Source organism: Nycticebus coucang, chromosome 1 (assembly GCF_027406575.1).
Source record: "Nycticebus coucang isolate mNycCou1 chromosome 1, mNycCou1.pri, whole genome shotgun sequence".
Taxonomy (NCBI): domain Eukaryota; kingdom Metazoa; phylum Chordata; class Mammalia; order Primates; family Lorisidae; genus Nycticebus; species Nycticebus coucang.
Genome location: NC_069780.1, coordinates 118,921,043 through 118,945,918, shown reverse-complemented (window position 1 = coordinate 118,945,918; position 24,876 = coordinate 118,921,043).

Here is a 24,876-nt window from a genome sequence, read left to right as displayed (position 1 = left end):
GAATCATGCAAAGTGTGTTCTCTGACCTTAATGGAATTAAATTAAGAATCAACAGAAGAAAAAAGAAAAATCATCTTCACACACTTGGAAATGAGTCAAAGATGAAATCTCAAGGAAAATGTGGAAATATTTTGACCCTAATAAAAATGAAAAAAAAATCACATGTCAAAATTTGTACTAGGTAGGTAAATCAGTGCATACACTTTAAAGTAAAAATTGGGTGGATTATATACATCAAAATACAGTTTTGTTCAATAAAAAACAACTTGAATGAAATTAACAGACACATTAGAAATAGGCCCAAATAATTGCACTGTTTAAGACAGTCATGGAACTACTTACTGTCTACCAAAATTTATACAAGGACCTCTAAAATCAAATTTATACAAAGACCTCTAAAAGACAGACACTTTAGAAGAAAATGGGCACAGGACATAAAAGATAATTTATAGAAAAAAGTCTTTAAAAGGTTAAATCATACACATCATGCTTATCTTATTGTCAGAAAAATGGACATTAAATATAAGTCTTTGGCAAAAATTGAAAGCTGGATAATACCAAGTGTTGGTGACTTGGCATTTAGCTGGACATGTATACATACTGGATTTAGAATTTAGGATCCCTGGGTCCATAGACTGGCGGTTATTGTTGGGTGCACACTGACAGCATTTAGTCAAATTAAAAATATAAATATGGTTTGAGCCTGCAAGTACACTTTTGGGCTTATACCCCCAACAAATTCCCCCAGGAACATTTATGAATATGTTGATCACAGCATTATTTTAACGTAAAGTTGAAGACATCTGGGTGTCCATCACAGGGGAACGGGGAGAAGCGAAACGCGGGAGAGTCCTGCACCCTGGACTGCATGCAGCTCTTGCATTGTAAAGGCCGACTAAGCGAGTGATTTGTGAAGTGCAGGTTCTTATCAAACAAAGTTGTCCTTCCAGAATTCTTCTATTAGTGATATAGGTTTATCTTTCACATAGCATTTTGAATCAATATCTCTATATTGCCAGAAAACTACATTTAATGTAAGATAAGATGTATTATATATGTGTTTGTATTGACATTTTGTGATATCTTAACTGTTGCAAATCAAGGTCAACAGCAATTATTTGTATTAGTAGAAAGTTTTTGAACAATTCTGCATCAGTTTTGGGTTACTTTGTAGTCCAATATTCTAATCAGAATTTATTGTAGTTTAAATTAGCATCACCAATCTTTTTTTATAAAAAGCCAAACAGCACATCTTTTAGGCTTTCTAGGCCAGACAATTTCAGGCATTTTCTAACCAGAGTTAGATTTTCCCTTTGCCTATACAGCTTGAATGCTCAGCCCCCTTTTCTAGCCTTGCTTAGCTGTCTTCTCTTAGTGCTGTTCCAGGGGGTGGGTTTTTGTTAAAATAATTCTTAGAAATGTAGTTGGATGTGGAGATGTTCATTCAGTAATTAACCAAATATATAATAATAATTTACTCTGGGCAAGCCACGATTAATTACATAAAACTGTACTGCTTAGGGAAAGAACTTATTCCATGAACTGAGTTGATCACAAATAATGGCCTGAGACACTCTAGACCAGACTTCACAGCTTCCTTGTACTCAAGAATTGCCATGTGATGATGGGTCCCAGGTGAACAGGGTCCAGACCTCTGAAACTTTTATAAAGGTACCATGTAATTAGGTTAGTTTCAGTATGGTAATCTCCCTTAATTAAGGTCAACTGATTAGTAACCTTAATTACTTCTGCATAATCCCATTTGCCACGTAAAAGTTTTTTTTTCATTTTCTGTTTGTTTGTTTGTTTGTTTGCAGTTTTTGGCTGGGGCTGGGTTTGAACCCGCCACTCCTTTGAGCCACAGGTGCTACCCTTTGTTTTTGTTTTCAATTTAAGAGACAGCACAGTACCACAGTGGATTTCTTAGGCCCTTATACATGAGTACTAAGCACGGTTTCATCCTTGGACAGTCACGCTGCAGCTCAGGAGTCTCTGGGGAGCAACCCGGTGCTGCTGTGATTTTTCCCTCTTGCTCTCTTTTTTATGCTGGCTCTCATCCCAAATCCTGACTGTGTTTGTAGCACGATTTGTGTGCACCTGAATGTGCAGTTGAGAGTGTTTAGTGCGATCCATCTGTGCAGATCATCATTTTGTATTCTGTAGTCACATTCACAAATCAACTGCAGATTTGAAATAACAAGGATAAGGCTTAAAACACTCTTTTCAAACTCACTCAGCCTCGAATTTATGTACTTGCCCTTGTAGTGTCTATGGTCACTTAAAACTAATCCTTCACTACATGTATGCACACACAGAGAGAGCCAGGCTCAGCCAGAAGGAACTGAATGCACAGTTTTAGGCAATATGAGTTTCACATAGTGGTTAATCAAGGGCAGTTTATTTCCAAAGGTTCTGGAAAAGTCCTGGAGTTCTACAACTCAAAGTAAGACAGACCTTCAGTAGCACTTTCTAAGAAAGGCCAAGTAGCCCTGGAGTTCAGCACACCTTCTCCTTCTCAGAAAGGGATCTGCTTCACAGCAGAGAACACGGCTGCTGGGTGATGAGCAGACTGGGTTCACTACTTGCACAAAACAGCCTCTAAAATGTCCATTCTTGCTAAGTAGTGATTTTTAGAGTGGTTAGCCTCTAATGCTTTTGGCTCCAGAAAAGTGCCCCAAATGTTTTCCATTTCTGAAGTCAGGTCATCCTTAAAAGAAACCCTGAGCCAAGGGTTCAAGTGCAAGTGATTTATGGGAGACAGGACTCACAGAAGAAATTGATAATGTGGTGTAGAATGGGGAAAGGGAAGACTCCACAAATGGGAAATTTCAGGTGACATCCCAACCTCAGCAAAATTCTAGAAAAAGCTGTGGAGAAAACTACAAGTCATTTTGAAAATTCAAGGCAAAGGAACTGGCTTTGTGTCTTTAGTCATCTTAGGGAGCATCTGTGGGTCACTGCAGGAGACACGAACTCCTAAGCATTTCCAGGTAGCTCTCCCCCAAAACAGAGCAACTCAAAAGGGTTATCCAACATCAGGTTTGTGGGCAGCATGTTGATTTTGTCAGGACTTTGCTCATCTGTAGTGTCAGATATTACAAAAAGCATGCACAGACCTTTCATTTTGCTAATCAACTTTTGTTAATGTTTGTGTATTTAATGTGGGGCCCAGGATCACACTTATTCTTCCAATGTGCATCAGAGAAAAAAGAAAAGGTTGGACATCCCTGCTGGGACAATCCTTTGAGAGCAGGTAGAAGAAAAATTTATAGAGGTAGAGAACACATCATGGGTACAGGTGGTGAGGGATTTGGCTGGAGTGCCAACTGGGGGCCTTTACATCTCCTACTTCTGTATGCCTCTGAGAAATGTTCAACTTTCTCCTGCAATCCTTTCTTCCACCCATGACTCTCCTTACTGTTCCTATGGGACTCATTCTATTGCTTTTGTGGGTTTTTAGGCAGGGAATTGGGGGAAAACATGAGCCAGTGGTACAATGCCATGAGTTATCACTGCTAGTGTGAAGATAAGCAGTTTAAAGAAATTTTGGTTACAAGAACTCTGCACACAGACAATATACCATTAACGAGCTGTTGTGGGTGTTTTCTAAGGAACCCTGAACAAAGAGCTTTGGAAGACAGTGTGGTATGGCAGCTCAAAGCACATGGAGGGCTTTGAAGCTGTTGGGCCTGACGCAGTAGCCACAGTCCTAAACGGCACTCATGCCCTATTTCCCAGTGTTCCTCTTTGGTACGTGTTATGTGTAAAAGAAACTTTTCAGATATAAGTAAGATCACTAACGAGTTGACATTAAGATGGAGAGATGATCCAGGTGGGCCAAACTTATTGGGGAGGACTCCTCCCAGAGCCTTTCGAAAACATCTTAGCAGGGCTAACACATTGATTTCACTTATGAAGCCCTGAGCAAACAATCCCAGTTGAGTGTACCTGAATGTCTGAGCCACAGAACTAGGAGGTAGTAAATGGGTGTTTTTTCTAAGCTGTCACATGTGGTGATTTTTTACACTAGAGTAGAGTCCAGAGATGCCATGATCAAATTCTATGATAACATTGTTACTGGCGCGGTGCTGTCACTATACATTACTTTTCCATGGACACGGTAACAAACCACCACACATTTGGTGGCTTAAAACAACAGAAATTTATTTCCTCATGGTTTTGAAGTCTTAAAGTCTGAAATCATTACTGCTTAGCCAAAATCAATTATACTCCTCCCTCCATACTCCCTCTGGAGCCTCCAGGGGAAAATTAATCTCTTACATCTTACATCTTCTCTTGGCTGATGGAATTGTTGGCTTGTGGCCACATCACTCCAATGTCCCTCTGTCTTCCCATGACTTTCCCCTTCTCTTTCTTCTCCTCCTCCTCCTTCTCCATTTCCTCCTCCTCCTACTTCTTATCCTCCACCTCCTCTTTCTTCTATTTTGTCATCATCATTGTTATCACCATCTCATTCTTCCTCTGCTTTCTTTTTTCTCTTTCCTTCTCCTTCCCTCTTTCTTTCTCTCTATCCCACTCTCTGGTGTGTGTGAAATCTCCTTCTGCACCCCTCTTGTAAAAACACTGAATTGCATTTCTCGCTCATATAGATAATCCTGGTTTATATCCCTATCTCAAGATCCTTAACTTAATCCCCTTAGCAAAGATCCCTTCATTTTTCTCATATAAGGTAACAATTTCAGATTTCAGGGATTTGACACTGAGTGTTTGGGAGAGCACATTTTGCAGTCTACCACACACTGTGAGCAGTCATCCAACATCTCTCTGGATTTTGATTTTCTCATTGAAAAAAAAGGGACTAAATATAATTATTTCAAGGGATTGCCACAGGGATAAGTAATATAATAGAAGGTATAAAACAGGTGATGTCAGTAAGATAGCTTACTGGAGTAAACTGGTGTTCATCTCCCCAAACCAAAAGGGACCAAAACCACAAAAAAGCCACTGAGTTTTGAGTAGAGTGACTGTGGAGGATGCTGGAGGTCACCAGAGAAGTAGCAAATTCCCCGTGGAGCAGGGAAACCCAGGATAGCACTGCAGAGAGGGGAGAAAGTAATCTTGCCCCTGCCACACACCCACCCCCTCCCTGCTGGGATTGGCTTGAAGTCGGGGATATTTCTTACAGGGAAAAGGTGAGCCTGAGATACTCAGTGGTTCCCATCGTTGCCACAAATGCCAGCAATTCTTATTATTGTAGAGTCCCGCCTGAATACAGTTGTGAGAGTAATCGGGAGTTCCTGAAGCTGCATTTCCTCAGAGCAGGAGCCTACAGTGAACATCCTTCACACCAATTATCTAAGATACTATGGTTTGGCACCATGTTTAAACCATATGCACTACTAAAGTGTGTCCTGCCCTACGGGCGACTAGAAGCTGACTCTGTCCATCCTTAAGGTCCTGCCATCATTGCTTAACATTCACTTGGGGCCCTGCAGCACCATGACCTGGGTTCCTAGAGCCTAGGTTAATTAGAATGATTGAGACCTTGGCCTTGGAACTTTCATGGCATACCACTACTCCAGAGCACGGGTGGACCCACACAGTGAAAAGCTGCAAAACAGCTGGCCAGCCTCCCTGACTGTACACACCCACTCTACACAGCTGGCTGGAATGCTGAGACCACATGTACCCACACATGGCCTAATAGCTGGACCTGAAGCCAGTGCTGCCACCCCAACAGACAGCTGACTACAGAGCCACCTGGTTCCACTATATCTGCATGCACCTTCATGCTGACTCAATGTCCAGTCTGCTGGTAACCATTCTTCCTCTGAAAGACAGAGCATAGTCACCTAGCTGTCCCCACTTGAGCCTAGCCCAACAGCCACTTTGGCTGTGGACACCACTTCTCCAGGGAGTCCACTACACAGCTGATAAACACGTCCTTCTTACATGCACCTGCTCCAACAACCACCCTGATGCTCTCATTCCCAGAAAAACCATGACAATGCTATTACAGACTCTCACAGAATAGGCCAATGCGGCAACTCCAGGCATCACTAAGAAGGACTACAGCTGAAGAAACTTCCCAGAAACCATGTTACTGAGTCTATCCAGAATCAGGCAATGTTCCGTACCTGAGTGACACTCCAGAACCCCTGTACAGGAAAAAGTAGATCCCTGTGAAAGATACTCCATAAAATTGGGAAAAGTTAGTATTCCACTTAATGTACAGGTATCAAAGTAAGGATATAAAGTGAATTAAAAACCAAGGGAACAAGACACCCCTATAGAAACACAATAATTCTCTGGTGACAGACCCCAAAGAAAGAATATTTACTAAATGTCTAAAAAACAGTTGAAAATAATGATCTTAATAAAACTCAGTGAGATAAAATGAAGTATTAATACTTCAATGAAATTGAGAAAATATTTATAATGAGAATTCAATGAATGAAATAAAAATATAGCTGGAAGGTCCAGCAATATATTAGATAAAGCATTAAAAATTGTTCTGAACTCAAAGACAGGTTTTTTTTTTGAAATAATTCATGTCACAGGGAAAAGATTAAAAATATATAATAAAGAAAGTCTATAGGATTTATGGGACAAAATTAAATGAAGAAATAGTTATGTTATAATATTTTCTAAAGGAGAAGAGATTGGAGAAAGACACAGAAAACCTATTTAACAAAAATAATAGCTTAAAAACTTCCCCAGTACTAGAAGAGATATGAATATGCCGATTCAAAAGATTGAAAAGTTCCTGATTTCATCCAACACCAAAATATCCTCTCTGAGTCACATTATAGTCAAACTTTCAAAATTTAAAGACAAGGAGAGTATTTGAAAAGCCATAAGAAAGAAGCATCAAATCATGTGTAAGGGAATCTTAATTAGACTATTAGAAGATTTCTCAGCAGAAACCTTATAGCCCAGGAAAACAAGGAATAATATAGTCAATGTTCTGAGAAGGAAACAAACAAACAAACACCCAAGCAAACGAGCAAAGCAAACAAACCAAAAGCCTCTCTTCTAAGAGCACTGTAACCAGCAAAACTATCCTTTAGAAATGGAGGGGAATAAAGACCTCTTCCCAAACAAACTGAAAGTGAAGACATTTATTATCACTAGATGAGCCAGACAATAAATGCTGAAGGGAATGCTACAACTAGAAATAAAAGGATAATTATTACTGCCACAGAAACATGGGAAAGTATAAAACTCACTAGTAAGGTTGAATTCATAAATCAAATTCAGTCATGTAATGGTGTTATGGCATTCTCAGTCATCTGGTATGAAGTCTTATAGTCAAATGGTCAAAGACAACAGCTACAATTAGAACAGTTACAATTAGGGGATAAGCAACATGTAATAGATAAAGAAACAAATGAAACCAACAAAAATATAAATTGGGGGAGGCAAAAAGAGTCTAAAGAATTTTTATTTGATGAAAGCTAGGTTTCTATCAGCTTACAATAGTCTCCTAGTTATATATCTTTATGTTAGCCCCATGGTAATCACAGAGAAATAAGTTACAGTAGATACACAAAAAAAAAAAGAGAAAGGAAACAAAGTACCAGTGAAAACCACTAAAGCACAGAGGTAAAGAAGCGTGGAAGACAGGAATAAAGGATCCAAGAAACAAATGGACAACTATTATTAACAAAATGGCAGAGGTAAACCCTTATCTAGCAGCAGTAACTTTGAAGGTAAATGGAATAAATTCTCATTTGGGTAATGGAAATTTTCAGTTTTCCATTTAATTTTTTTATTGACCAATTGATTATTTAGGAGCATGTCATTTAACTTCCATGTTCTTATAAAGTTTCTGAAGTTTTCCTGTTGTTGATTTCTACTTTTTTATCATTATAGTCAGAAAAGATACTTGATATAATTCATATTTTTCTAAATTTCTTAAAACTTGTTTTGTGACCAAACATATGATACATCCTGGAAAATGCTGTATGTGCAGTTGAGAAGAATATTTACTCTGTAGCTCTTGGGTGGAATGTTCGTAAATGCCTGTGAGTTTCGTTTGGTCTATGGAGTACTTTAAGTTTGATGTTTCTTTGGTGATTTCTTATCTAGATGTTCATTGTTGAAAGTGGGGTATAGACATTCCCAACTCTTATTATCTCTCTTTAGGTGTAGTGATATTTACCTTATTTATGGGTGCTTTGTTGTTGGGTGCATATATGTTTACAACTGTTATAGCTTCTTGCTGAATTGATTCTATTATCATTACAGATAGTCTAATTACCATCTATTACAGCTTTTGACTTCAAGTATATTTTATCTTATGTAAATTTGACTACTACTGTTTCACATTTGGTTTCTATTAATATTTTCATGGAATATATATTTTCCCCTTCTCTTACCTTTAGTTTACTTTGTTTGTAACAGGAAGATGAGTCTTTTGTAGGCCAGTATTACCCTTATTCATTTATTTATCTATTTTTGTTGTTTTGAGACAGAGTCTCACTCTGTCACCCTAGGTATAGTGCCATGAACTCGTTGCACTTAGCAACCCCAAACCTTTGATTACCCTTATTTTAGAACTGGACAAAGACACAGCAAAAAATAAAACTATAGGTCAACATTCCTGATTAACATAGATGGGGAAAAAAAATCTCAACAAGATAATGGAAATGGAATATATAAGGAACTTAAACAACACCAATAAAACAGGTAATCTGACTCAAAAATGGGCAAAAGACATTTAGTAATAGACATTTCTCTAAAGAAGATATACAAATGCTCAACAGGTATAATGAAAAATGCTCCTCATCGCTAATCATCAAGGAAACGCAGATCAAAATCACAATGAGACACCAGCTCCCTCCAGTTAGAAGGACCATTATCAAAAAGATAAAGAGGGGGGAGGCAAGATAGATGACTGGAGCCAGCTTTCCACAGAGGCTCCAATCCAGAAGGAGAGTTAAAGGACAGAAGTTTAGCAAGTAACCTGGTGGATTAGAGCTGAGCCAAGAGGCAAGGTTGTAGAACACACATCAACCCTGCTGAGGCGAGCTGAGATCCCAAGGATACAAACAAAAGGTACAAAATCCATCGCCAAGCAAACGGGTGTCCCCTCCCCCATGAGAATGGCTTGCAGTACTCCATACAAACAAGTGAGCAGAGTTCAAAAGTCCTCCCATTTTATCCCACAGGAGAGACCCTCTAAAAACCGGACCTCCTTCCCCTACTAGGGTGCCTGGGCACTCTCCTGCCAGGCATAAAAATGTATAAAACTGTACATATTCTCTACCTGCAATTCTGAGTTCCCAGCACTCCCTCCACTCTCACTCTGAGGTCTGGAGCTCTGTCCCCAGGAGTGCGGATTCTTGGGTATTTTCTCGAGGGGTGTGGACAGGGCATGGACTGCTGCTGGTCAGGGCTGATTCTGCAGCATGGGAGTAAAGAGAGGATGGTCAGTTGAGAGGGAACTATACAGGAGTGACAGTGCCCCCAGGCTCAGATGAGCAGCCATAGCAGCAACAATAAGGCTTATACCCCTAGACATTTAGGAGCCACACCCCCTGTTTCTCTTGGCAACCAGAGGAGGCCAGGCATCTTCTCTGAGGGCAGCCACTGGCGGAACAGATCTGGGATGGAAATGCAGGCCCTGTGAGTAAAGGGTTTGCCTGAGGCAGTACCAGCCTGGGCAGAGCGCGGGGACTAGAATACAGGCACATGCAGAGACCACAGATTCTCAGGGCGAGGCTGACCCAGAGGATGGCTTTACTGAGCCTAAGACACACCCAGCCCTCAGGGGATCATAGCTGAGACAAGAGAGGGCAGGTAGAGGCTGGAACTGACAGTTGAGTGTGAGCTTAACTGGCCCGCCCCAACAGAAACTGTAGCTGAGAAGGGGCAGCAGCACGAACGGTCGCACTTTCTGTGAACTTGAACAGCATCTGATCTGCAGGGGAATATAGCCAGGACAGAAACAAATTCTGTGAAGTTGTTCTATTCTGTCAGCAAGATCAATCAGGGGTGGGGCTAGAACTGAGTGAACAGCCCCAGCCTCCTTTAAGCACCCCAGGTTATCAAGCCTCACCTCCCCCTGCCAGATAGTGGCAGAGAGCAGTGGCCTGGCTGAGGAGACATAGATCTTCCCATGATTCAGGCAGGTGCAAACCCCTGGAGTATCTGTTCATTGGAGGAACTGGGTCACAGCCTTGCAGGGTTATCAGTGACTGGGTATGACAGAGGTGCAAGGTGGGGAAGGAGGCATTTACCTTCCCAGACTAATGTATTTGCTGGGTGGGTCCTCCTGACCTCATGGAGCACCAGAGCAAGTCCATACTTGAGTTGCCAGCAGACCCCTGTGATCTAGTTGCCGGAGACCTTTCAAACTCTCCCACCTGAGACAGGTTTTGACTGAGACAATTGATTTGGACCTTTTGAACTGAGCCAATCACCCAAGGACTATCCAAGTGATATCCTGGGCGTGTGGTTGTGGGAAGGTTTGATTTTCCTTTTCCAACTGTTGCCTGTGGAGGATGGGGTGAATTAATTGCTGGTATTTTTCCACAGCTGAGACTTCAACCCAGAGCGACTGATTCACTAGGGTAGGGCAGAGACCAGCTGAAAACAAGACAGATCCACTTAGCCCCACCTCACCAAGCAGGTCCTCAGTTTCTCAGGCCATTGCACTGTATGGGTCCTTGACAAAGCTCCAGGGAAAAAGGTACAGACACAAGTCCCAGCTTTTGTGCAAAGGGCTGGTTAAGCAATACTGCTGGAGCCCCCCAACCCAACTTCTCTTTATCTGCTCATCAGGTCAAACAGTGTAAAAAATCATGGGGCAGAATCAGCAGAAAAACTCTGGTAACATGAATAAGCAGAGTAGATCAACCACCCCACCACCACCCCCATGGAAAGATATGGAGGACACAACTGAAGATCCCATTCATAAACAGATGGCTGAGATGTCAGAAGTCAAATTCCGAATTTGGATTGCAAACAAGATTAATAGAATAGAGGAAAAGTTCAAATTAGAAATTCAAGGAGCATTTCAAAAGTTGTCTCAAGAATTCAACAAATTTAAAGACAAAATCACCAAAGATTTTGACACATTGAGACAAGAAATTGCAGGCCTCAAAGATCTGAAAAATACATTAGAATCCTTCAGTAACAGAATGGAGCAAGCAGAAGAAAGGATTTCTGACATTGAAGACAAAACTTTTGAATGCTCCCAAACTCTCAAAGAGGAAGAGAAATGGAGAGCAAAAACGGATCATTCTCTCAGAGAGCTCTGGGATAATTTGAAGTAAACTAATATTCACCTCATAGAAATTCCTGATGGTGATGAAGTGGCTTCAGAAGGCACAGAGGCTCTTCTTCATGAAATTATGAAAGAGAATTTTCCAGACATGCCAAGAGATCCTGAAATTTAGATAGCAGACAGTTTCAGAACACCAGCATGACTCAAGCTGAATAAGACATCCCCCAGGCACATCATAATTAACTTCAGTAGTTAATATGAAGGAAAAAATACTGAAAGCAGCCAGACGTAAGAAAACCATAACCTACACGGGGAAGAATATTAGAATGACTGCAGACCTCTCTGCTGAAACATTTCAAGCTAGAAGAGGGTGATCATCAACTTTTAATCTCCTAAAACAAAATAACTTTCAACCTAGGATCCTGTAACCAGCTAAACTGAGTTTCATTTATGATGGAGAAATTAAATACTTTAATGCATTCACATGTTGAAGAAATTTGCATAACAAAAGCAGCTCTCCAGGATATTCTCAGACCAATCCTCCATAATGACCAGTGCAATCCTCCACCACAAAAGTAAACTCACTCAGAAACTTTTGATCAAACTCCAACTTCCACAGTGGCGAAAGGATTAGAAATATCCACTGGACTTTTAAAAAACTCGATGTCCATAATTCTACTAGGCTCATCAATATTCTCCATTAATGTGAATGGCTTGAATTGTCCTCTAAAGAGGCACAGGTTGGCTGACTGGATACAAAAACTCAGGCCAGATATCTGTTCCATACAAGAATCTCATCTTACCTTAAAAGATAAATATAGACTCAGGATGAGGGATGACATCTATATTTCAGGCAAATGGAAATCAGAAAAAAGCAGGTGTTGCAATTCTATTCGCAGACATAAATAGGCTTTAAACCAACAAAAGTAAGGAAAGATAAGGATGGTCACTTCATATTTGTTAAGGGTAATACTCAATATGATGAGATTTCACTTATTAATATTTATGCACACAACCAGAATGCACCTCAAATTATAAGAGAAACTCAACAGACAAGAACATTTTGATTTCCTCCAGCTCCATAGTTGGAGATTTAACCCTCCTCTGGCAGTGTTGGATAAATCCTCCAATAAGAAGCTGAGCAAAGAAATTTTAGATTTAAACTTAGCCATTCAACATTTGGATTTAACAGACATCTACAGAACATTTCATCCCAACAAAATATGAATACACATTCTTCTCATCAGCCCATGGAACATACTCCAAAATTGATCACATCTTAGGTCACAAGTCTAACCTCAGTAAATTTAAAGGAATAGAAATTATTCCTTGCATCTTCTCAGACCACCGTGGAATAAAAGTTGAACTCAGTAACAATAGGAATGTACATACTCATACAAAAACATGGAAGCTAAATAACCTTTTGCTGAATGATAGATGGGTCAGAGATGAGATTAAGAAGGAAATTACCAAATTTTTGGAACAAAGTGACAATGAAGACATGAATTATCAGAACCTCTGGTATACCACAAAGGCAGTCCTAAGAGGGAAATTTATAGTACTGCAAGCCTTCCTCAAGAAAATGGAAAGAGAGGAAGTTAACAACTTAATGGGATATCTCAAGCAACTGGAAAAGGAAGAACATTCCAACCCCAAACCCAGTAGAAGAAAAGAAATAACCAAAATTAGAGCAGAACTAAATGAAATTGAAAACAAAAGGATTATACAACAGATCAATAAATCAAAAGTAGGTTTTTTGAAAAGGTCACTAAAATAGATAAACCATTGGCTAACCTAACCAGGAAAAAAAGAGTAAAATCTCTAATTTCATCAATCAGAAATAACAAAGACGAAATAACAACAGACTCTTCAGGAATTAAAAAAATCCTTAATGAATATTGAAAGAAACTTTATTCTCAGCAATATGAAAATCTAAAGGAAATTGACCAATATTGGAAGCACGTCACCTCCCAAGACTTAGGTGGAATCAAGTGGAAATGTTGAACAGGCCTATATCAAGTTCTGAAATAGCATCAACCATAAAAAAATCTCCCTAAAAAGAAAAGCCTGGAACCAGATGGCTTCACATCAGAATTCTACCAAACCTTTAAAGAGGAACTAGTACCTATATGATTCAACCTTTTCCAAAATATAGAAAAAGAAGGAATGCTATCCACCACATTCTATGAAGCAAGCATCACCTGATCCCCAAACCAGGAAAAGACCCAACAAGAAAAGAAAATTATAGATCAATATCACTAATGAATATTTATGCAAAAATATTCAATAAGATCCTAACAAACAGAATCTAGCAACACATCAAATTATATGACTAAGTGGGTTTTATCCCAGGGTCTCAAGGCTGGTTCAAAAAAAGTAAATCTATAAATATAGCTCAGCACATAAACAAATTAAAAAACAAAGACCATATGATTCTCTCAATTGATGCAGAAAAAGCTTTTGATAATATCCAGCATCCCTTTGTCATCAGAACACTTAAGAAAATGGGTATAGATGGGACATTTCTTAAACGGATAGAGGCCATCTACAGCAAACCCACAGCCAATATCGTATTGAATGGAGTTAAATTGAAATACACTCAGATCAGGAACCAGCCAAGGTTTCCCATTGCCTCCACTGCTCTGTAACATTGTAATGGAAGTTTTAGCCATTGTAAAGCAATATACAATTGTAATGCAATCCCCATTAAAGCTCCACTGTCATACTTTAAAAATCTCGAAAAAAAAATACTTCATTTTATATGGAATTGGAGCGGTAGATGTATAGGAACAGAATAGAGAACCAAGAGATGAACCCAGCTATTTACCGTTATTTGATCTTCGACAAGCCAATTAAAAACATTCAGTTGGGAAAAGATTCTCTATTTAACAAATGGTGCTGGGTCAACTGGCTGGCAACCTGTAGAAGACTGAAACTGGACCCATACCTTTCACCATTAACTAAGATAGACTCTCACTGGATTAAAGATTTAAACTTAAGACATGAAACTATTAAAACACTAGAAGAAAGTGCAGGGAAAACTCTTGAAGAAATCGGCCTGTGCGAATATTTTATGAGGAGGACGCCCCAGGCAATTGAAACAGCATCAAAAATACACTACTGGGACATGATGAAACTAAAAAGCTTCTGCACAGCCAAGAACACAATAAGTAAAGCAAGCAGACATACCTCAGAATGGGAGAAGATATTTGCAGGTTATGTCTCTGACAAAGGTTTAATAACCAAAATCCACAGAGAACTCAAATGTATTAGCAAGAAAAGAACAAGTGATCCCATCTCAGGGTGGGCAAGGGACTTGAAGAGAAACTTCTCTGAAGAAGACAGGCGTACGGCCTACAGACATATGAAAAAATGCTCATGATCCTTAATTATCAGAGAAATGCAAATCAAAACTACTTTCAGATATCATCTAACTCCACTAAGATTAGCCCATATCACAAAATCCCAAATCCAGAGATGTTGGTGTAGATGTGGAGAAAAGGGAACACTTCTACACTGCTAGTGGGAATGCAAACTAATATGTTCCTTTTGGAAAGACGTTTGGAGTACACTTAGGAATCTAAAAATAGACCTGCCATTCAATCCTACAATTCCTCTACTAAGTATATATCCAGAAGACCAAAAATCACATTATAAGCAAGATATTTGTACCAGAATGTTTATTGCAGCCCAATTCATAATTGCTAAGTCATGAAAGAAACCCACGTGCCCATCGACCTATGAATGGATTAATAAATTGTGGTATATGTACACCATGGAATATTATGCAGCCTTAAAGAAAGATGGAGACTTTGCCTCTTTCATGTTTACATGGATGGAGCTGGAACATATTCTTCTTAGCAAAGCATCTCTAGAATGGAAGAAAAAGTATCCGATGTACTCAGCCCTACTATGAAACTAATTTATAGCTTGCATATGAAAGCTATAACCCAATTATAACCTAAGAATATGGAGAAGGGGGAGAGAGAGAGGTGGGAGGGGGGAGGATGGGCGGAGGGAAGGTGATTGGTGGAATTACACCTGCAGTGCATCTTATAAGGGTACATGTGAAACTTACTAAATGTAGAATATAAATGTCTTAACACAATAACTAAGAAGAAGCCAAGAAGGCTATGTTAACCAGTGTGATAAAAATATGTCAAATTGTATATAAAACCAGTGCATGGCACCCCATGATTGCATTAAAGTACACAGCTATAAGTTAATAAAAAAAAAAGAAAAGACAAAGAGTTGGTGAAAATGTGGAGAACAGGGGACACTTACACTCTGCTGGTGGGATTGCAAACTAGGACAGCCATTATGGAAAACAAAATGGACAGTCCTCAAGAAATTAAAAATAGAACTAGTATATGATCCAGCTATTCCATTACTGGGTATGTATAATAAGATAATGCAATCAGTATGTCAAAGAGATAACTCTACTCCTGTGGTTATATTATGGCTCTATCTACAATCGCCAACATGATGAATCAAAGTAGATGTCCGAGAATGGGTGAATGAGAATAGGTAAAGAAAATGTTGTCTACATACATAGTGGAATATTTTAGCCAGAAAAAAACAATGAAACCCTCTTATGTGGGATGACATGGACGAACCCAGAGCGCATGATGTTAAGGGAGATAAGACAGACAGAAAGACAAATACTGCAGTATCTCCCTTACACGTGTAATCCAGGAAAAAAAAAACGGGTACCACAGAAGCAGAGAGTGGAGCAGGATGAGGGAACAATGGAGAGAGTTTGGTCCAGCAGAACAAAGTTACAATTAAATGAAGGGAATAAATTCTGATGCCCACTAAGTTGACTGTAGTGAACTAGTAACATTGTATATTACAAAATAGCCAGAAGAGAGTCTTTCAAATGTTCTCACCCCAAAGAAATAATAAATGCATGGTGTAATGGATATACTGACCTGACCAGATCCTTTTACAACCTAGATACATATTGATACATGAAATCGCACCCCATAAATATGTACAATTAAAATCTGTCAATTAAATTCCATCAAGATCTTAAGCCATAACCTGATAAGATTTGATACTAGAAATCACCCATTTATCAGCTGTGTCTATTTTAGAGAATTGTCAAATAGCTGCTGCCTTACTACCATTTTAATTCAATTGGATTCCACTTTAACTCTGCAAATGTTCAATCATTCTGTTATGTATGTGCGAGGAACTCTGCTATTCACCAGGACCTGCATATCTAAGCAGGAACAATCTGTGACTTAGTCAGTCTCACAATCCAGCAGGAGAACGAATATTTCCTTAAATATTTGCTTCCTAGAGCACATACTATCAAAAATAAATTGGGTATTATTTCAGTTATTCTCTATTGTATACTGTATGCATTCAAACTTGAAAACAAATGCCATCGACCCCAAAAGTACGAGCATTAGACACCATTGTTAGCTTCATAGTCAATGAAATGAAAAGAAAATATAGCATAAAGCTCATAATTTTTTGGTTTGTGTGTGAATTTTCCATAGCTCTACAATTACACATTATCGTAAGAAAAAACCCGCATGAGTAATATATGGGAATAATCACAATCATTTATTTCGTTTTTCAGCTATCCCAGCCAAGCCTGCATTTCACAGCAAAGCTGCATTTGGGTGACTGGAACTCATGGAGAAGCAGCTGACTCCTGGACCCTTACAGAGTCTTTGGAAATGTTTTATGGAACTCGGGTGCCTTCAGCATCATGAATGGTTCTGAAATATTTTTTCCTTTGCTTTAAATATTTTTGTCATAAAAGTATGCTTGTGGTATTGCTATCTACATTAGCAGGAGTGTTTAAAGTCAACAGAACTTCCTTATAAAACACAAGTGACTCACTAATATGTTTAAAGCAGACAAAACGTTTGATAAAGTAACAGAAATTGTTTTAAAGGTTTTTGTTATTTTCTTTCTGTTTCTTTTCTTTCTTTCCTTTCCATTTCTTTTCCCTCTCACCCTCTCTCCCTCCCTTCCTTCCTTCCTTTATTCCTTTCTTTCTCTCCTCCTACTTTGTCTTCTTCTTCTTCTTCCTTTTTTTTTTTTTTGGTTTCTGGTTTCTGTCCCTTTAGAATTACTTCTGCAGGTGAATTTGCCTCAATAGGCTTTGTGATACATTAAGTTTAATGGTTTCTGTTAACCCTCAAAATATTAAGAAATGCTCCAACATAAGTTTTCCTCTCTCATTATTATTTTATGTTTCATAGATATATCTAATACATATAGCATACAGTGAAATGGAAGAATAATAAAATTAAAATTTATGCAGATATTTTTGGCTATTGTAAAAAGCTTTATCTTTTGCATGGGAAGCCCACTGCCAGCAAAAGCAACTGGCAAAATACTACACACGCTGGAAAGGTGCTGGATGTTAATGTTTGAACCATGATTTTCTGAATCTGGTGGGATGGAAAGACTATCTTCATGAAACAAACCTGAGTAACAGTATATCCAGTGTTCAAAAAGACTCTTTATATATTTGTGGGAAATGTGACTTCCAACTATAATATTCATGAAACCATATTGTTAAGCAAACTATTAGATTGGTACAGTAAAGTCATCCTGCTTCAGTAGTGACCTCGCACCACAAGCAATCTATAAGCACGAGAAAACGAAGTTGTAGGAAAAAACCATTTATTTCTAACTTTGATGTGGACAGAGTAAATTATATTTTCCTTTTTGAAAAATGAAAGAAAATGTTAGAAACACTTCATTGCTGCTTTTCGTTCTTATTCTCTGTCAAGACACAAATTCATGATGTCAGGGGAGCGTCTAAGATTTTGTCAAAGAAGCAGTAATTTGGTGGCCTCAAAGCATGTCTCTATGTACTTGTCACTTTAAAGTGCTCCACAAATTTTGCTCACTGCCATTACCAGTTTTGGCTTAATGATGATAAAAGAAGGGCTTATCCTAGGCTATGAACAGAGACCCATTAAAGACCTGGTTCCTATTCAAGAGTGACTTCACAGATTTTATTTTATATAAAAAAAATTCATTTTGAGAAAGAGCCTCTCTCACCCTGAGGTTGAGTGCCCTGGATCATCACAGCTCACAACCACCTCCAAGTCTTGGGCTCAAGCGATCCTCATGCCTTAGCTTCCCAGGTAGCTGGGACAACAGCCATGGGCCACAATGCCCAGCTGTTTTAGTAGAGATGGGGCAGGGAGGGGGTTGGTGGTCTCCTCTTCAGGCTGGTCTCAAATTCCTGAGTTCAACCAATCCACCCGTCTTGGCCTCCCAGAGTGCTGAGACTACAGGCGTGAGCCACGGCGTCCAGCTGACTCCGCAGATTTTAAACTCTCATCCTTTGACCTGCCTTTTGGACCTACCTGCCCCTACCTGTAATGATATAAGTTCAGAGCAGAATTAAAAGAGAACAATTAGAGTTGGCAAAATGACTTTTACTAAACTTTTGTTAATTTTTTAAATTTTCTTAGAGAGGTAAATCATCTTTCAATTCATTCATTTTGTTTCTCATTTATTTGAGCAAAGAGTTGCTTGATGTAACAGTCAAGCATTGAGTGTTTGTTAGTCAATATCACATAATCTTTGATTCGGTTTTAAATGAGCCATAATTTTGCCAGCCACCTAAAAGTGTGCGTGGTATAGATCAAAAAAATTGCAAAGGATCAACTCTTATTGATGCCAACCAGGAGGTAGAATTCGCTTCTATAGGTTGGAGCCTATGAGGTTCACTGACCTGCATTTAACAAGGGCAAGCTTTGAAAGCTTTGAAAATAAGTAAATATTACCCAGTTAGGTTTCAGAAAATCATTCTGATCTGAGGAGTAAACAGAGTTCTGAGTTTTGGCAAAGTCACCTCTGCAGCTTGTTGGAAAAGAAGAACGGGGGCTGGGTGGGGGGGAAGAAAAGCATGGGACTGATCCCCATCTTGCTGTGTGATTCTGCCAGAAGGAAAACAGGTTTGGTGCCACAGGTATGACAGGCCTGTGGAATGTGGCCCATTCCTCCTCTTTGTCTTCTTTAAAACAGGGGTGTCTAAGAACACTTTTAGTCATCATAAAATTTCCCAGGTAAGTTTACAAAGAAAAATGTTCCGACCATAGCTTTGGATTTGGGTATTTGCTTAGCAATGAATTTCAGGTGACAGGTTGCAGTTATGATTGCACCTGGCCCTGGAAGGTTGCCATGCCTTGAAAAGAGAATATCAGCTCACTTGCACTGGTGAACAACAGGGCAGAGCGGCGTTTGACACTTGACGAAGCTGTTCTCGTTAGCAGGAGCATCAGTACAGCTGTATAAGTCACTGTTCATCCTCCCCTATTATCTCAGCATATAGAATGATTTCCTCCGATATCAAGAGTACTTGGGCTTTGCTTATATTTAGACACTCACTTTTCCTTTTTATACGGAGTGATTGTTGAGTGTGAAATGATAGCTGAATTTTAAATGGTTGGGATCCAATTCGAATTGATTTCAGTGTAAATCAATAGCGTTTCTAATCAGACATAGAGAACAGCCTGAAGTTCAATGTTGAATCACTAGTTAAGCTTCTACCCTTTTAACTTGTGCCTAAATCAATAAGTAGCATTATATTTCATTTTGACTGGATCTATTTTGTGTCTGGAATTGAGGCATTTATAGCAGTTTGTTGACAGAGAAATACGTATTATTTTGTAAACCTGTACATTCCAGGCCGCTTAGAAGCACTTCATATGCAAAAATGATAAACAGAAGTGTTCAGGAATATTTTTAAAACTAAGGAACTTTTTTTATAGCAGTGGTAAACAAAAGCTGTAGCTATCGAACATTAGGTGTTCAAATTGCCACTCAGTCATGGGCAAAATAATTTTTTTTTTTTTAAAGTACATAATGTCATGATTACAAAGCATTCCTGCAGGGAGGGTTAGGCTTCAGGAGATAACCAGACAAACCAGTTCTTAAGAGGGTGGCTGATTGGCTGTTTTGCTAAAGATAAATCTTTCCTCTTCCAAATATTCTGAAAAAAAAAAAAAAAAAAAGTAGACTAATAGCAAGAAGTGTAGTGATTTGCACATTATCCAAGCCATTGAGTTATTCCTGCCTGTCCTCATTCTGGTTCTTGATTTGCAGGCCAGCTACGCTCTGCAGCTGGAGCAAATTATATCAGCAGAAGTGCTGATGTGACCACAAGTTGACAAAAGGACATGATTTCTAGTAGCAAAAAAGCAACTAGATTTTATGAAATTGTATCTAATAATGTTGTTTAACTCATGGATCCTGCATCTGACGCCTGCTTTTTATCCAGTCCTTTCAGCGGCCCTTTGTTAACAGTCACTCAGAAGAGGAAATAAAATGTAGCCATTGAAATAAAAATTGCTCTACTCTTTTTAATAGCTCAGCTGCAGGCTCTATTGTTTTATTTAATGGATTGTATAACTGAAGTCTCTCTTCCTGATGATTCCCATTTGGCTTCTGAGTCCCCAAACTCTGTCAGAATCTTGGGGGTTCCAGAAGGAGGGGAGTCTGGTGCTTTGCTTGTTCAAAATACAAGTGGATAGCAAAAGCAATAACAGTCTTTAAAATGTAATTCCTGTGACGGAAACCATAGTATACTATGTGCAAAAATCAAGCTTTCTCCTCAAAAGAAAACCTGATTAGATGGTCCCTAGATTTCAACAATCCTCGTTCAGGAGACAGTAGAAATTTTCATTCCTTAAATGTACAGAAGCAAATAGGCTTGGAGGCAGTAGTAAGGGAAGGGGAAGGAAACGGAGGGACCCGAATAAATAATTGTCTTCTTTCTCGTCAAAATCAATGTATTGTCTTCTAATTGATAGATGTGCTTTGCTCGGAAATCCTGACAATGAGTCTCTCTCTCTCCTCCTGCCTGACTGTCCCTTGCAGACATGGGAAGTGTGACTGTGAGTTAGTTGACTTTGACTTATTATTGTCCTAAACAGTGTCACATGTATATTATGTTTTAAATTGTTTTATAAGTTTCTGTTCTTCAGAGCAGTTAAAATGCATCTGGTTTCTGTGGGGAGGATTGCAGTGATTTAAAATATATATATTTTGCTTCTGCTGTTCTAAGATGAACTGTATTATGTGTATATTCGAAAGATCAAAGTTAAAAAACAAAGTGCCTCCTACATAAGAAAGGTGGTGTGAAATACCGAAAGAAAGGATCAACCCCTGCTGTATACTTATTATTTCAAATGTGAATGAATTGGAGAGCATTTACCTGACTAAAATAAACTATCTGCTATGGTTCTCGGGGCGGGGGAGGGGGAGGGATCCTGCAAAAAGATGTTGCAATTCATTTTTGTCCTACCTTGATCTGTTCCCTCATAGCAGATTCATTGTTTTAGGAAGAGGAGGACAAAGATTTCTCAAAGCATGAAGTAATAAGAAGCCTTTTATCTGCGAAAGATACACAAACACAACGTCCTTAAGAAAATCATACCGTGGAACCTGTTAAGGATGTAATTGAGATATACGCAATCATTAACCTTGGAACAGACTGGGAATCTGTTAATGAATCAAATCAATACCCTCTCCACTGATCCATAATAATTTGAAAGAAATGAAAAATTTAACAGTTACTGTATGTGAGGTTATAGTGAGCTGCAATTAGCTAGCCTCCAGGAGATTATGTTACCTAGTTACCAGAAGGTAAGTATAATTTCTGTAGCGCTTCTGGAAAGACTGTCATAAAGACAGGCTCCAGACGTGGAAATAGGTCAGCAAAAGATGTTTGGTGCAGCCGCCAAAACCTAGGTCATCTTTCCATCATTTAAGCCTGCATATCTTTCTTATGACATTTCATACTCCCAGTTCAAATGATTGTATTGCTTTGAAAAAACATTACAATTCAATTTTGTCAGTTAAAAAAGTGATTATCCCTTTTTTTATATCTTACTGCACAGCTAGATCTCACATGAGAAGGCAAAGAGGTCAAGGCAAAAATGCTGCATTTGGGAGCAGAACAGCAAACAAGCTTCCCACTGCAGGCAAGAGACTTGTATTTATAAAAGTACTTTATGTTCAGACTTAGTACAAGCCCCTCATCTTCACCATTCCCAGTATGGCCATCATTGCTGGTGAAATTATATAGAAGGATAGTGAAAAGCAAGGAATGTCTTGCCTCTAGTGCACCCCCAAGCACTTAATACACCCCCATTTTTCAAGTAGTATGTAGACGCTTACAAAATAGTTTAGGGACAAGAAATCTGATCCCCGAGGCTGTTGCTTTAATATATTGCTTTGATGTAAATCTTAGAGGGAATGATCTTGGTATATGAAGTTCCATAGGAAAATCTCAATTTGGGGGAGATATAAAAAGAGATATTGCTATACTTTCGGGAATCAGTAAATAAAATGGAGAACATAATTAAAAAAATGCATGTAAAATATATGCGTATGGAAATGTTAAGAGCCTTATTTTATAATGCCAAGGAGGGCACAAGATAAAAACTGTTGTCATTTGTTTCCAGGGAAAGCAGTCGGTGAGACCAGGCACAGTAGGAGAGTTAGTTAGCTACCACGTGTAAAGCTGAGAGCAGATGGCACCGTTGATATAGAGCGCAGGAATGTGCGTGTTTATGCGTGTGCGCGTCTGTGCGTGTGCGTGTGGAAACCAGCAAGGAGTTTGACACTGATGTACTCCATCAAGTCCAGTTATAAAGAACAAGTAGATAGAACAACATTCTGTGCATCTGGCAGCCTAACTAGCTCTGTCAATCTGTGGATACTGCTGACATTGTACTATAAGCTTCGATTCCATCTGTGTTGTTTATTTTGAGCTGGATTTACTGCACACTATGTGAATTGATGATGGCTAGAAGGTCCAAAAGATTCTGAGTCTGTTTAAAGATCCAAGGTGTCAAATTACACAGGATTGTGTCACGAACATCATGAAAGGGTAAGTGGAGAGGCAAACTGATTTCAGTATTTGTTAGACGTCCAAGAAAAATCGCTGAAAATATAGATGAAGAAGGTTTATGAAAACATCTAAAGAGTACATATGAACTCCTGCAATCAAATGTTTCCTTTTCAAGTTGTATTGTGTCATTTTAAAAAATTCAAAATATGTACAAACAAATAGACAAGTCAAATCAGCTCTCCACTCCGAGGTTGTGACATGCATATTATTCAAAACTTTCTGATCAATGCTATATTAAATACTATATTAAATTGCTATATTAAATTGCCATTAAAGAATGGACTTGATGGGTGTGGGTTGCCCTACCTTCTTTCTGAATAGCTAGAAGCAAGGAAAAGTCATATTTCTACACATATTAAGCTTTTCTGAGGCATTTCTTCATTGCTTCAGTTTCTTTCTGGTTAATCATACATTTATAAATCTTTCTACCATACAGTGTAGGAAGACTTTGCTATCTTTGTCAAGAAATCACTGAATAAGATAAGAAGGGCATTTTTAATGAAAATTATACACATTTATATGGGAAAATGACTATTTGATATAGGTCATCTATATTAAGGCTTTTGTTTATTTTAACTTGGAACACACCGTATAACTGAACGCTATGTCTGCATGATTCTGGGACATTCTTAGGAACAGGGAGAAAAGAGAGTTAATGATTATATCTACATGTGTATAGTTGATGCTATTTAAGTTTTGTGTCTGCTGTTGCCTGCTTGTAGGGTAAGTAGCCCAGATCAGAATTTTCCTATACCACAAAAGATACAGGCTAAACTATATTCAGTGTAGCTTGCAGTCATTGAGCGAAAGAAACATTTTGCTTCTGTTACAAAAACTTCAATTCACACTTTCAACCCCTGTTCAGTCAGTGGTTGGCTATGGTTGAATTGTGTCAGTGAATGGAAATGTATTTATATGCAGCTCTGTCCTTCATTAAAGAAGAAAAATTTGAATCTTCCTGCCTTATTTGTTTCAGAGCTAACACATAAAACAGAATTTTGGAATCTTCAAACACAGTTTTTTTAATTGGTAACGTTTAATGTACATTTGTTGAATATCCATATTCATAATATATGCTAGGTAATGTTAGATACGTGAGCCAATGCAGTATCCAATCCTTATCCTCAAGAAACTTTAATATTTAGTTGATTATGTAAGACAGTCTCATAAAAAATGTCAAATAGCAATACATATATTAAATATCAATTAAAAAATATAAGGACAGCACAAAGTGGGCTAAAATTGGAAACATTCATTACAGTCTTCTCCTGCCAGACACTGAACTGGTGCTTCCTGTCACTATGTGCCCCACCTAACTCCTCAGCAACCCTGGGAGTGGTCATCCCCAACTCCCGGGCACAGTGTTGGACATCGGGATAAATAACATGTAAAACCTGTTTCAAGAAGTAGATAGGCTTGTGAGAAATAAAATATAAAAAGTCTAGTGTGACTATAATTCAGTAAGAGCTGAAAGAGACGTATGCATTAGAAGATAAGAACACAGACATGGTGCCCAGCTCAAAAAGCTCAGAGCACTGGCTGGAGAGCAAGGAGGTGACAGACCTGCAAGTTGGGGACAAGCATGAACAGCAGTACTGGGACACAGACCACAGAGATGGTGGGAAATGCAGCTGGTGGTGCTCACCATGGCCACTCATGTGGGTCAGTGAGAGAAACACATTGGATGCTATGCATTCATGGTAGGAAGGAATGAGTGAGCCTGGTGAGCTGAGGTAATGAGGAAAGGCTTGAATTAGGTAGTTCTTCCACTCATTCATGATAT